Raw genomic sequence first — 15,533 nt, forward strand, 5'->3', positions numbered from 1 at the left:
GGGGCATAAAAATGAGTACATAGAAATCATATTAGTGACAGAAACTCAGAAAATCTTGATCATTCATCTTAACTAATGGGTGAGAGCAGAAGGGTAAGAAGAAATCTAAAGTGGTCTACCTCTCTGGCCAGGCAACTGTGTTAGTGATATTCTTGGTGATAGGGATTGCAGGTGGAAATGATGGATTTAGGGAGAAAAAAAAACTCTGATAGTTGTAAAGTTTATATGAAAAAGAATAATAAAATTGGGGGCATTATTAAAGGGAAGAGTTAAGGGAAAGTTCTGACACAATTCTGAACAATGTGAGTACCAGTGTGGACAAGATTGGAAGAATGAGATAAATAAGGAAACAAGAAAGTAATAAACTCAGATTTACAGAAGTAAAGAAAGGAAAGAATTTGCAGGAAGAAAAGTTCAAAACTGTTACAGAGATATTGAAGGAAATATGCTATTTGGATTTGAAAACTAAAAAGGTATAGACAAGTTCAATAAGAACAGTGTTTTGGTGATATCTCCATGATGAAATAACCTTGTCATTCAAACTGCCACAAATTCTTATATGTAGGAAGTGCTCTGATAAACTTCAAGCTTTTATTGAATGGAAGAGTTCAGACATTTCCCTCATCACTAGGATTAAATTCCTAAAAAGATAAGGCATTTTGCTTTAATGCCTTTCTTTCATTTTCTCTTACACATTGGCAAGTAGGGAAGGATTCTTATGTAACAATAATACAATGTTGACTTGTAATAACACAACATCTAGGATCTAGTGTTAATTCAGATATTTACTAATTAGCTCCAAAATTTATGGATATTTATATTTCTCCTGGGTAAACTAATGAGCTCCAAGAAAATTGTACACCCTCTAATGTGGGCATAGGTTTATACTGTGGAACTTTCCCGTTCAGATAGGGAGTACTACCCTATTGTTTAACATGGAGAACGTACCCTCATACATAGACTGTGTGTGTGCAAACCAGAAGTGGTATTTGAACAAGGGAAAACATGGGACCTATGTTTCTTTGGGGCTGGATTACTTCACTTAATATAATTTTTTCTAAGTCTTTCCATTTCCTAACAAATGGAGCATTGTTATTCTTTCTGATGGAGGCAAAGAATTCCTTTGTGTATATATACCACATTTTCTTGACCCATTCATCTACTCAATGGCATCTGGATTGGTTCCATATCTTAGCTCTGGTAAATAATGCTGTAATAAACATAGTTGTGCTGGAAGATTTAGTATGGTCTTGTTTGTGATCATATGGGTAAATGTCCCAAAGTGGGATTGCTGGGTCATAGGAGAGCTCTAGGAGTTTTTTGAGGAACCTCCATACAACTTTCCAAAGTGGTTGAACAAGTTTACACTCCCAATAACAATGAAGTAAGGTTCCCTTCTGGCCACATACACTCTAGCATCTGTTATTTTTGTTCTTGCCTATGGCCATTCTAACTGGGGTGAGGTGGTATCTCCATGTTGTTTTGATTTGCATTTCTCTTATGGCTGGTGAGGTCGGGCATTTCTTCATGTGTCTATTGGCAATCCTTCTTTCCTCTTCACAGAATTTTCTCCGTAAGTCTTTAGCCCTCTTATTTTTATTTATTTATTTATTTCTATTTTGAAAATACGGTACAGAGGAGTTAAAATTACATGGTCAAGATAATGAGTACATTTCTTATCAAACATTTTAGCCTCCTCCTTTGTTTCCCCTTCCCATCCCTTCCCATCCTCCCCCCGCCCCCCAATCCTCCTCGCCCCCCCCATGAAAGTTGTAAAGTTCATTTTCGACATAACGACTTGTACATCTCATTGTTGCAATGTAGCCCACTTATTTATTGGGCAGTTGTTTCTTTGAGGATTTGTTGTTGGGGGATTTAATGTTTTGAGTTCCAGGTATAGTTTACATATGATAACCTTGTCCATTGTATGGCTAGTGAATATCTTCTCCCAATAAGTAGGCTTTCTATTGATCTTGCTATCTATATCCTTTGCCATGCAGAAGCTCTGCAACTTAATGCAATCCCATTTTTCCAAATTTTCTTTGATTTGTTGTGTTTCTGTATCTCTTTTAAGAAACTTTAGGTTTATGCCAAGGAGACCTAGTAATGATTTCAGACCTGTAATGTTTTCAGAGTGTCTGCTTTGACTCCGAGGTCCTTGATCCATTTGGATTTGATTCTGGTGCAGGATGACATTATGGAACTATTTTTGATTTTCTACAAGTGATTAACCAATTTTGCCAGCACCATTTACTGAAGAGGCTGCCTTTATTCCATTCTATTTTTTTAGTTCCCTTATCAACTATTAGATGACTATAGGTCTGTGGGTTTATTTCTGGGTTTTCAATTCTATTCCATTGGTCCTGAGGTCTGTTCTTGTGCCAGTACCAAGTTGTTTTGATTACAATGGTTTTGTAGTAGTGTTGGAAATTTGGTATTGATATTCCTCCAGCACTGTTCTTTCTGTTAAAGATCGTTTTTGCTATTTGGGGTCTTTTATTGTTCCATATGAATTTTTGGATTGCCTTTTCTATTTCCTTGAAGAATGATGTTGGAATATTGATAGGTATCACACTGAATTTTAGATAGCCTTGGGAAGTTTTGCCATTTTCACGATGTTGATCCTTCCAATACAGGAACATGGGAGTTTTTTTTTTTTTTGCCACTTTCTAAGTTCTGTTTTGATTTCCTTTTTCAAGTTTTTAAAGTTTTCATCATAGAGATCCTCCACTTCTTTGGGTATGTTAATTTCTAGGTATTTTATTTTTTGTGGGGCTATGACAAATAGAGTTGTTTTTTGGTTTTCAGCATGCTTTTCTCATTGTTGGCATACAGAAATGCCATTGATTTTTGAGGGTTAAATTTATACCCTGCTACTTTACCAGTATTTTGAATCAGCTTAAGTAATTTGAGAGTGGAGTCCGTGGGCTTCTTTAAATACAAGATCATGTCATCTGCAAAGAGGGAGAGTTTTACTTCTTCTTTCCCTATTTGGATCCCTCTAATGTTTGCATCTGGTTTTATGGTTTAACTAGGCATTTAATTCTAAATTGAAGAGAAGTGGAGACAGTGGACATCTTTGTCGCATTCCTGAGTTAAGAGGAAATAGCTTTAGTTTTTCACCATTAAGTATAATGCTGGTTGTAAGTTTGTCATATAGAGCCTTTGTTGTACTGAGGAATGTTCCCTGGATTCCTAATCTTTGCAGAATCTGCAACATAAAGGGGTGTTGGATCTTGTCAAATCCTTTTTCTGAATCTATTGAGATAACCATGTGGTTCTTGTCCTTGCTCTTGTTGATGTGATGAATTATATTAATTGATTTGTGTATATTGAACCAACTTTGCATGAAATGAACCCTGTTTGATCGAGGTGTATGATTTTTTGGATGAATTGTTGAAGTCGATTGGCCAAAAGTCTGTTGAGAATTCCTGCATTAATGATCATCCAAGAAATGGGTCTATAGTTCTCTTTCTTTGAAGACTCCCTGCCTGGTTTTGGGATGAGGGTTATGATGGCTTCATAGAATGAGTTCGGTAGTGAACTTTCTCTTTCAATTTCATTGAAGATTTGGAGGAGTGTTGGTGTGAGCTCTTCTTTGAAGGCCTTGTAGAATTCCACTGTAAATCCATTGGGATCTGGGCTTTTGTTAGATGGGAAGACTCTTACTGCTGTTTCTATTTCAATGTTGGATATAGGCCTGTTAAGATGGTTTAACTCATCTTGGTTTAGTTTCTGCATGTCAATATTTGCTAGGAAAAGGTCCATTTCTGCCAAGTTCTCAAACTTATTAGCATAAAGTTTTGAGAAGTATTCCCTTATAATGTTCTGAATCTTGATTGTTTCTGTGGTGATGTGTCCATTCTCATCTCTGAGTTTATTTATTTAGGTGTATTCTCTTCTTTTTCTGGTAAGATTTGCTAAAGTTCTGTCAATTTTGTTAATTTTATCGATGAATCAACTCTTTCTTTTGTTGATTCTTTCTATGGTATTTTTGGATTCTAATTCTTTAATTCTGATTGAATATAAATCATTTCTTTCCATCTACTGGATTAGGGATTATCTTCCTGCTCTTATTCAAAGAGGCTCTCAGATGTCCCATTAAATTGTTGGTTTCAGATATATACAAGTTGTTTGTGTTGGAACTCAGGGCTATAAACTTGTCTCTAAGTACTGCCTTTGCTGTGTCCCAGAGTAGGTGGTAATTTGTGTGTTCACCTTTGATGAATATCATGAATATTTGAATTTCCTTTGTAATGTCTTTCATGACCCACTTGTCATTCCACAGTGTGTTTATCAGCCTCCATGTGTTACAGGACTTTCTTCGGTGGCTTTTGGTGGTGAGTTCTAATTTTATTCCCTTGTTGTGTGAGAGAATGCAAGGTATAACTTCTATGTTTCTGAATTTGGAAAAGTTTGTTTTGTGACCTAAAGTGTGGTCTATTTTGGGAAATGTGCCATGAGCTGCTGAGAAAAACGTGTATTCTGATGCTGCTGGGTGAAATATACGGTAGATGTCTGTTAAATATAGTTGATCTATGCAAGTGTTTAGATATGCAGTTTCTGTGTTGAGTTTTTCCCGAGTTGATCTATCTAGTGGGGAAAGTGGTGTGTTAAAGTCCCAAAAAATTGATGTCTTTGGATCTATGTCAGATTTGAGGGAAAGTAGTGTTTCTTGAAGAAATTTGGGTGCTTGGTTGTTTGGTGAATAGATATTTCGAATTGTAATATTCTCCTGAAGGAGAGATCCCTTAATTAGTATGTAGCAACCTTCCTTATCTCTTCTCACTAATTTTAATTAGAAGTCTATTTTATCTGTTATTAGGATTGCAACTTCCGCCTGTTTATGTGGGCCGTTTGCTTGGTAGATTTTGTTTCAGCCTTTCACATTGAAAATGTGTTTGTTTTTATGGGCAATATGAGACTCCTGAAGGCAGCAGATAGAAGGATCTTGCTTCTTAATCCAACTTGACAGTCTATGTCGCTTAATTGGAGAGACAATCCGTTAATGTTGAGAGTTAGAATTGAGAGCTGTTTGGGAGTTCCTGCTATTTTATGCCCCTTCTTGGGGGCTGCAGCAACTGGGTTCTTCCTATGGTTCTTGGATTCTCAGTTTGAGTGCGGTTTCTTTGCCTTTATTGTGGTCTTGTTGATTTTCTATGTGTAATACATCGTTAAGTGTCATTTATAGGGCTGGTTTGGTGTATATATATTGTTTCAGTTGTTCTTTGGTATGGAAGGTTTTTATTTGGCCTTCGGTTATGAAGGAGAGTATAGCTGGGTACAGTATAATTGGATGATAATTGTTTGTCTTTAGGGCATGGCAGCTCTTCTTGCTGTAATTTTCTCCACTGAGATATCTGAGGTTATTCTAATTGGTTTCCTTTTGTAAGTGGTTGATCTTTTCTCCTTGACTGCTTTAAGGATTTTTTCCTTGGAATTGATGCTGTGGGGATTATAATGTCACGGTGTGATATCCTGTCATGGTCTGGTCTATTTGGGGTTCTAAAAGCTTCTTGAATCTGAATAGGTCTATCTTTTTGCATGTTTGAGAAGTTCTCTGCTTGGAAAATGTTAACCAAATTTCCTAGACCATTAACTTCTGACTCTAGGTGCTCCTCTACACCCATTATCCTCAGATTAGACCTTCTGAGGGTGTCTTCCAAATGTTGAATAGATCTAGCATATTTCTTGGATTTGTCATGGATAGTTGTATGTTCTTTCTGTATAATAACCTTGCTGTCTTCAATCCCTCATATTCGATCTTCTACATGGTCTTCCATACTCTCAAGACTTTCCACTTTGTTTTTAATTTCTTTTCCTTCTATTTGGTCAGCTTTGATGACTTCAAATTCTTTGTTGGAGCTTTGTTTTAGATCTTATATGAACTTCATTATTTCCTTAATTTGGTGTTGTTTTTATTCTCAAATCACTTAGTTGATCGGTTATGGTTTCCTTGGACTCCCATTCCTTCTGTTGGGCTCCATTCAACATTCCCTTTCCGGTCTCCCTGACTTCTTTCAGCTGTCTTTTATTGGATTCCATGAATCCATTTTTGTGCTAGAACACTATTTTAAGGCAAGCATCAATCAAAGTCCTGTAGTTGCACAGTGAAAAGTCTGGGCATTTTGTCAGTATCAATTTCTGGGCCTTTGTCAGTATCAAAGATGGAGATCTCTGGTGGTGGGAGAGGGGCCACCTTCCTTCCTCTGCTTTCTGAGAAGGAGTGAGGATGTCAGGGTTCTATTCATGTCAGAATCTTGGTGACTGGGCCCTCTATGGTCTGTGATATGCAGCATGAATATATCTGTTCCTTGTCAGTTCTTCCTGGTGTTGAGTAGAATACGCACACTGTGTCTGGCATCTTTTTGACTGGACTCTCTCTGTAGGCATGTTGGCTCTGGCCGCTGATTCTCTGATCTGTTTCCTTGCCTGGATATTCCATCTCTGGCCAAACTCTCTGTACTGTGATGGCACACTGGGTGTGATTCTCTAGCCTAGGACTGTTGACTGGAACACTAAAACTGTTGTCTACATGATAGCTCGTTTAGCCTAGACCTTCTGCCATCTTCATCCGAACTCTAAATTATGACTTTTTATTCTCTAACTTGGGACAATGATCTGCTGTCAGTTACTTTCCTCTCTTCTCCTTCTTTTGCCCTTCCACTTACATAATTTTTATTTAAAGAAACATATTTGAGCTTGTATTTCTAAATTCTTTAAAATTATCTGAATTTCTTCATACTTCTGGCAGACTCCTATATCTTTCTCAAGGAAATATTTTGTCACTACCATTTTTATCCTATTTAATATTAGATATCTTCCTGCCTAATTCAGTGCAAGATATAAATTACATTCATCCAGATATTTCAACACTTGTACCACCATAAAATCCTTTCTTACGAAGAAATCATGATTTTAATATTTCTGGGGAGGTGTCATCTGTCATTTTTGAATGACCCTAAGTAATACTTACATGCAAACATTTTCAAACCAATATGCCATTCAGTAGATGAACGAATCAACAAAATGTGATATATATATGTATATATACCACATTTTGTGGACATATATATATATATGTATATATATATATATATATATATATATGGTTGAACTCTATGCTTCCAATTCAAAAGGAAATGGAAAGATTTTTAAAAATCCTGCTAAATAAAATAAGCCAGACTCAAAGAAACAGATTCCATAGTTTCCCTCATTTGTAATAATAGGATATGTATAGAATAACACTAGCAGATGAGCAGAATGGCTCAAAAGCTTTGCATATAGGACCATACAAGATCATGTTGAGCAAAATAAACACCTAGATATGGAAATAGAGGTTTTTCTTTGTGATTGTTTTTTTTTAAATGTACTATGTGATTTCTTTTGTGTTTTCCCCTATAGTTTATCCCCTGCTGTATTTGATTTCAGTACTGTGTGTATTGCACATGCATTTATCTTAATTTGAGAAGGCAAGATGAACAACAAATTGGGGAGACAAAGGACAAAGGGCAAACCAATGCAATAGCAGTACTCACAAGACAACATGTTGGAAATTTACATTACAACTTGTGAGGGGTTTGGGGGGAAAGGAAAAGTGTGAGAAAAATGAGGTACATGTTATGTATTCACTACCTTACAATTAATGCAATCCCTGTATATATCACCTTAAAAATAAAATTAAACAAAAATAAGTTACATAAAGTATAATTTCACTGTATTGCTATAGTAAATATTATCCTATGTGCATTACCTTTTAAAAAATGAACACTATTTGCCATCTAATTTGAATCAACTACATCTTTCTTTATCAGAGGTTCATCAACTTGAATGTTATCCAAATATACAATATTTTCACAATATATCTGTCATAATTTTCAAAAAAAATTATAAGTTAATATTGTCCCATAGTAAAACAGAAAACAGTTTAATTCTATGGAAACTCCTAACTTTTAAAACTGAATAATTGTTAAAAGGACAGAATATATGTGTTCTTCAAAGTTCTTACAAATACTAACTACTCATTTTCAAATTCTGAACATTCCATATCAGAGATATTCAAAACAGTACCTGTTTGTATGTTATTTAATTCTGAATAACTGCAGTTTCTAATGGGGTGCTACATATTGAGAAATCAACAAAAAAAATAGCCACATTCTGGTGGAGGATATAACTACGAAGTATGTGTAATAATTAATTCCTCAAGAGTAAACATTTGTTCATCAGAGTAAGCTATTATTTCTGTGATCATCAATCCCAAGCTTTTATGCCATAACGTCTTCCTAGCCCAACAGTTTCCAATTTGTATGGTGCACCTTAAAATTCCCTTAATTCACATCATGAATAGCTTATCACTATTGTGAAAAAATACTACACTTGTGCTAATATGATGCCTTTCCTATTGAGGAAAGTACACTACACTAAACTTTGCTGCAACATTTTTCTGATTTCTAGAAATCAGAGCACTTGCAAATATTATTTATATTTTTATCTATCATAGATATTCAGGAGGCTAAGATCAGAAGATTATGGTTCAAAGCCCACCCAGTCAGGAAGATTCCTTAGATTCTTATCTCCAATAAACTTCTCAGGAAAAGCCAGACTCAAGTGGCACTGAGGTTGAAGTTGTAGGGCATGAGCCTTGAGCAAAAACCGGCTCAAAGAGAGTGGCCAGGCCCAGAGTTCAAACCTGAGGACAAACCAAAAAATAAAACCAACTCCAACCTCGCATTTTTCTCATTGTATACAGAGGCATGTAATTAAGGAAATTTCTTCCTGTATTACAAATAGATAGAAGAACCAAGACCTCACACAATTACTGTCTTCATACCATATTACACCAAAGCCTCAAAAAATTGCTTGTTCTAAATTAATAAATTAATATCATCCATTTGTTGGCAACTCTGTGCAGATTATTCACACTATCTCATTTTATACATGAACTGTTGGAATTATCAATTAACTAAGTTCTAATTATACCTCGCTTGAAAGAATATTTTAAGCAAATAAAATGCCTGATTCATGTGTGAATTTGTGAATTAAAACCTCTACTTAAAAAGAATTTTGTAGTATCCTATAGAATATGAAATTAGAAACAAAACCAAAATATTTATTTTAAATATAAATTCTAATTTAGCAAGGTCTACAAAGTCCTACGTTAGATGAACTTTTTATTTTTCCAGGCTTAAAATTTTGTAATCCTTCATTATTTCTTTGAAATCCAACAGAATGATGCTTATTTTTTCAAATTTTTGATTGGGAATCATGAGCCATTTTGCATCTAGGAATGTCGTGTAATGCAGAGAGCATTTAAAACACAACTGAGGATTACATATGAGTTGCATTTCAATAGGAAACTTGCCTTCTCAAAACATAATGACAAAATTAGCCCAAACTTCCAACTGTGTATTCCTTTCTTGTTGTTTGGTTTGTTTCATTGAGACAAAATTATACTACCTTGTCCTGGGAAGGTATCACTATGTAATCCCACTCTCTAATCTCCTGTCTTAGCTTGAGTGCTAGAATTCCAGGCTTGTATCAAATTGCCCTTCCATAGTTTGGTGGTTTATTTAATCTAGATACAGACTAGCAATTCTGAACTTCTCCTATGATCTTATTCATTAGACTGACTGCTCAAGTTGTTTATGTACTATTTTCAAAGATGTTCTATCATTTCACACAGGATATGAACATTTTCAGATGCACCTGCAGGGGTCTCTGATTCATTCTTCCATGGATCCAATCCCTTTAATAATGATTACTTGACTTTCTTTTTATCTCTGGTCCCTAGGTATGTAATATTATCAAACTTTGAATAAATTTCACTTGAGGACTTTCTAATATTAAAAATTATCACTTGATCTAGTCTTACTCAGGATATATTTTCTATTGTTTTCTAATATTTCTCCATATTCTGAGAGTTGTTTTATTTGTGCAGGTGTGTTTGCACATATATGTGCCTCTGTGTGTATGTGTATGTTTGTATGTGTGTATGCAAAAGCCTCAGCAACCTCATTCAGCAATCTTGCTCATCACTAGTATTCCATCACTTGAGTTCACGCCTATAATTCTAGGTACTCAGGAGGCTGAGATCTGAGGATTGCAGTTCAAATCCTGTATGAGTAGGAAAGAAATGTTCTGAGGCACTTATCTCCAATTAACCACCAGAAAACTGGAAGTGGCGCTGTGGCTCAACAGGTAGAGCACGAGTCTTGAGCTGAAGAGTGGAGAGATATTTCCCAGGCTGAGTTCAAACCCTGCCTCAACCATTAAAAAAAAAAGAAAGAAAAAAGATGAAAGAAAGAAAAAGAAATGAGATCTTGGCCACCAGTTCATTGCTAGTATAATTCCTGCTTTCTCACCATGGACTTTTTTTCCAGTTAAGTCCATGCTCTTATATCTAACTTGCTTTGGAACCAGAATTATTCTTCAATTGTACATTTTACAAATTTGCGTGATTAGCAACCATGATTTAGAGATAGAAGTTGAAAGAGAGTGGCCTCATCGTTCATGTTCCTCTTAGTATTAATTATTTCTCTATGTCACTCCCATAGATCTACATAATGGCCTTGGCTTTATTGGTTCAATGTTGTCTTATTTGCAGAGTCTTCTATACTATATTGAACCATTAGACATAAACACAGAACTTTTCTTTCTCTTATTATTCCTATTGTTTCTTCTACTGTTAACTTGTGTACACTTGGGAAATAATTCACAACACACACACAAATAAACTTTTCTGAGAATCTTCTCCAAGTTAAATTTACTTTAAGAGCACTTATGGAATTTGAAGTTAATGTACTCATGGATAATGGTTTCTTTTATGTTTTTATAGTAAAAAATAATGTACAGAGGGCTTAGAGTTACATAAGTAAGGTAATGAGTACATTTCTTATTGTTACATCCTCTTTTGTTTTTCCTGTGTTATCCATTCCTTCCCCATCTGCCCAATTCCCCCTCCCCTCCACAAGTTGTAAAATTCATTTTCTACATAGTGTCTTGTTCATATCATTGTTACAATAGGTCATCCTGAATCTTTGTTTCAGCATTTTGTTGTTTCCCTTCTCCTCCCCACACTAGAAAAATGTATATGCAAGATGCAGGGCACCAACATCATATCCAGTGAAAACAGGAGTTATATCATGCGGGAAGAACATGGAGGAGAAACGAAAAAATCACATAGTACATTTTATATACATTTAAAACAATTTCAATAAAGAATAAAACAAGTTGTGTCCCTATCTTGGGTTTCATTTTTCTTAACATTATCTTATATGGCCATATGTACATGAATAATGTTTTTATAAGTCATTTAAATTTTATATTTTGTATTTACTAAGTTGTCTCTGAAAGGCGTGTTACCTCATGTCCAAAGATGTCTTTGTGCTAGTTCTATGAAGCCTGAAAACATTCATTTTACCTGAAGAGAGTGTCTTTCTTCAATTTTTTTAGCTCCCTTATCGAAGATTAGATGGCTATAGGTTTGTAGGTTCATTTCTGGGTTTTCAATTCTATTCCAGTAGTCCTGAGGTCTGTTCTTAGAGATTCCTCAAAAGACTCCACATAGAGCTCCCCTAAGACCCAGCAATCCCACTTTTGGGCATTTACCCAAATGTTCACAAACAGGCCACATTAGAGGTACCAGCACGACTATGTTTATTGCAGCCTTATTTACCATAGCTAAGGTATGGAACCAACCCAGATGCCCCTCAGTAGATGAATGGATCAAGAAAATGTGGTTTATATACACAATGGAATCCTATGCCTCCATCAGAAAGAATGACATTGCCCCATTTGTTAGGAACTGGAACGACTTGGAAAAATTACATTAATTGAAGTAAGCCACGCCCAAAGAAACATAGGTCCCATGGTTTTCCTTATTTACAATAGCTAGTATATGTCTGAGTCAAACAAAAAAGATCAGATAAGTTGATGTTAGGGAAATGAACCCTAAGATATGTATTCGAATGTTTTTTGTTCTTTCATGTGACCTTTTTCTAACACATTTATAAGATGATTTCCTGTTGCTTTTTATGTCCCTTCCCCACGGGATAACAATAACCCCTGATTTCACTGTATTTGATGTCGGTATAATTTCTGGAGGGGAATGGAAAAAAAACAAATCATTTAAATAAGGATACAGGTGGACCCATTGCAACAATGAGATGTAGAAGTCGTTATTTCAAAAACGAACTTTACAACTTTGTTGTTGGGGGGAGGAGGATTGGATGGAGGGGGGAGGGGAGGATGGGAAGGGGAAACCAAGGAGTAGGCTACATTGCTTGATAAAAAATGTACTCATTCCAGATCTTAGCTATAAATAATGCTGCAATAAACTTAGTTTTGCTCATAGCTTTAGTGTGGTCTAGTTTGTAAACATTTGGGTAAATGCCCAAAAGTGAGACTGCACATCCCCTCCAGCATCTGTTGTTATTAGAGTTCTTGATTATACCCATTCTAACTGGGGTGAGGTGATATCTCAATGTTGTTTTGATTTGCATTTCTTTTATGTCTAGGGATGGGAAGGGGAAACCAAGGAGTAGGCTACAATGCTTGATAAAAACTGTACTCATTATCTTGCACATGTAATTGTAACCACTCTGTTCAGTATTTTCACTGTAAAAAATATATATTCATTGTTAGAAAAAAAAGAATCCACGCTTGAAGAAACTGTCCCTGACTTTTTTCGAGTGTGTTCTTTATTCATATAAAAATTGTCTGAAAACTTCTTCTTGAAAGTATTTCAAAAGGAAACAATGTGTCATTTGAAGGCCAGCATAGAACAAAAGGAAATAAACATTGTTTTAAAAGTTTTCTTTTGCAAGGAAACAAAGACTTGGAGGTTTTAATTTGTCTTATGCATGGATATTTCACTATTGAGATGATTCTGTTGTTGCAGGAGTCACTTATTAATTCATTTAGTCTTGTCCTGAATTCTCCAGCGCAATTAGTATTCCAAAAAAGCAGGATTCAGTGAGTATGATCAGCAAAAGGAGTCTGTTCTCAAACCAGTGCTTTATGGATGGTCCCAAAGAAATATGTGCATTTTTTTCTTGTTTGTTTGTTTAGTTTGTCCTTGTTCTGGAGCTTGAACTCAGAGGCTGGACCATGTCCCTGAAGAAATGTCTTCCCTGGCCAACTTCCCCCAAAGCTAGGACTCTACTACTTGAGCCAAACTCCACTTCTGGCGTTTTTGGTGTTTGGTTACAGATAAGAATGTGACAGACTTTCCTGCCTAGGTTGGCTTTGAACTGAGATAGTAAGAAAGCCAAGTGACATCAACTGTATCAAGATTTCTGTTTTGAACCAAGAAATACTAGACAAAGTTTATTATAAACTAATATTTGACAATTTTTAAAAGAAAAGAATATGTCTAACAAAGAATCCATAACTTAAATAACTCCACAAATGTAGGTGCACTGAATCATTTTGGACGCATTTTTTCATCTGTTTGGGAAGATAACTATTGACTTCATAGATTCTTTTTGGGGAAACGTAGTCATATTTGCCTGTTGTAACTGGCTTTGTACACATGCATGTTGTACATACTTCTAAGGGCCCTAAATAAAGGAAGTCTTGAAATTCTCAACAATATTTAAATAAGATGCTCCAGCCTAGGGTTAAGATTTTAGGTGTGGACATTTATCAACACTCCTGATTCAGACTCTACTTGATATAATTTTTCATCAATATTTTGTTTTTAGTTTTGCTCTTTGTAAATTCACATGCACCTATGAAAAATTGTGTGGCCATCCCAATAATATTCTCAAAGTACCTCTTAATCATGACTCACAAAAAGTTGTATTATATTACAACAAGGAAAAATGCTATAAATAAAGAAAACAATAATTAAATATTAATGATTACTAAAATAAAAAACAAAACAATTACCAGGGTTTTCAGTATTTGAAGTGTACATAGTAGAGTTTACTATTTTCTCATATTCCTGTACATTTAAAACTGGATAAAGCTATAAGTAGCCTTTAAATTTACTCACTAAGATTACTATTTATAGTTCATTTCATCATTTGTATGTGGATTATATCATTATTTGTTCATCACTAACATATAACGTAAAGGAGCCCTAAAGATTTAACAGAAACTGTGTACTTAAAATCTTCACTCTTCACTCTGCTTCTTTACACAGTCTTTACAACTTCTCATTAGTAAAGTTTCTATAAAATCTGAAATGTTCATATTTACTAGTACATGCTACCAGAAATATTATATACTTTATCAAAAATTTTTATGACCTGCCAAACAGTCTTAATTTTGCCATATATAAGCAAATCCCAAAATTAAACATATTTAAAACATTAAAACTTTTAACAAACCTTAACATTTGCTGCAATGATCATTATGACAAGTGCCTTTTGTAGAATAATTGAATTCCTCCTCCTACAAATCTCATGAACAACAAATACCTGGAATTATTTTGTTTTTGATATGTCAATCTTGACTTTATTCTTAAATGTGTGCTTATGTAAGAAACACATGGTTCTAAAATTTCACAATTCTTTTGAACTTATTTTTGTTGAATTGTCTAGTTTAAGAAAATCAGTTACTCTTTATATATAAAAAATGTTTTGTGCTCAATTTGGCTGCACATACACTAAAATTGGAACATACAGAGAAGATTAACATGGTCCCTGCACAAGGATGATACACAAATTAGTGAATCATTCCATATTTTTACAACAACAGATGCTAGAAGGGATATGGCCAGAAGGGAAGCCTGCTGCATTCTTGGTGGGAGTGTAAACTTGTTCATCCACTTTGGAAAGCAGTTTGGAGGTTCCTCAAAAGCCTCCACATAGAGCTCCCTATTATACAGCAATCCCACTTTTGGGCATTCTCCCAAATGATCACAAACCAGTCCATACTAAAACTACCAACAAACAATGTTTATTGTAGCATTATTTTCCATAGCTAAGATATGGAACCAACCGTGATGCTGCTCAGTAGAAGAATGGATCAAGAAAATGTTCTCTCTCTCTCTCTCTATCTGTGTGTGTGAATTTACACTTACACAACCACTTTGGAAAGCAGTCTGGTGAGTCCTCAGAAAGATAAATATTGACCTTCCTTATGGCCCACTCATACCACTTCTAGGCATCTATCCTGAACAACAGGTACCAATATTCAAGGACAAATGCACTTCCATGTTTATTGCAGCACTGTTCACAATAGCCAGGATATGAAAACAACCCATATGTCCCACCAGAGATGAATGGATCAAAAAACTGTGGTAACTATACACAACGGAATATTTTCCAGCCATTAGAAAGGACAAAATAATGGCATTAGTAGGGAAATCAATCAAGCTACAGGAAAACATGTTGAGTGAGTTAAGCCAAAAGCAAAGAGACAAATGGCACAGGGTCTCCGTGATAAGCGGATGTTAAATCCAAAATGTAAGGTGATATGCCAAAATTAACAACACTTAAGAAACCAAGAACTTCCACTCATCTGGTCGAATCACTACTAAATAACCCCATTCTGCCCGTCATATGTGCACACTGAAGGGAAACCAG

At 35.2% G+C, this 15,533-nt stretch overlaps 1 non-coding gene across 1 annotated transcript; it reads left to right on the forward strand.

Annotated features, from left to right (window-relative positions):
- Nucleotides 1–14,587: 14,587 nt before the first annotated feature.
- Nucleotides 14,588–14,693, forward strand: LOC122128064. Its single transcript, XR_006151351.1, has one exon. It is a non-coding gene; the product is annotated as a U6 spliceosomal RNA (small nuclear RNA).
- Nucleotides 14,694–15,533: the final 840 nt, after the last annotated feature.

The sequence above is a fragment of the Dipodomys spectabilis genome, unplaced genomic scaffold, assembly GCF_019054845.1.
Source record: "Dipodomys spectabilis isolate Male_0828 unplaced genomic scaffold, ASM1905484v1 ptg000010l, whole genome shotgun sequence".
In the NCBI taxonomy this organism is placed as follows: domain Eukaryota; kingdom Metazoa; phylum Chordata; class Mammalia; order Rodentia; family Heteromyidae; genus Dipodomys; species Dipodomys spectabilis.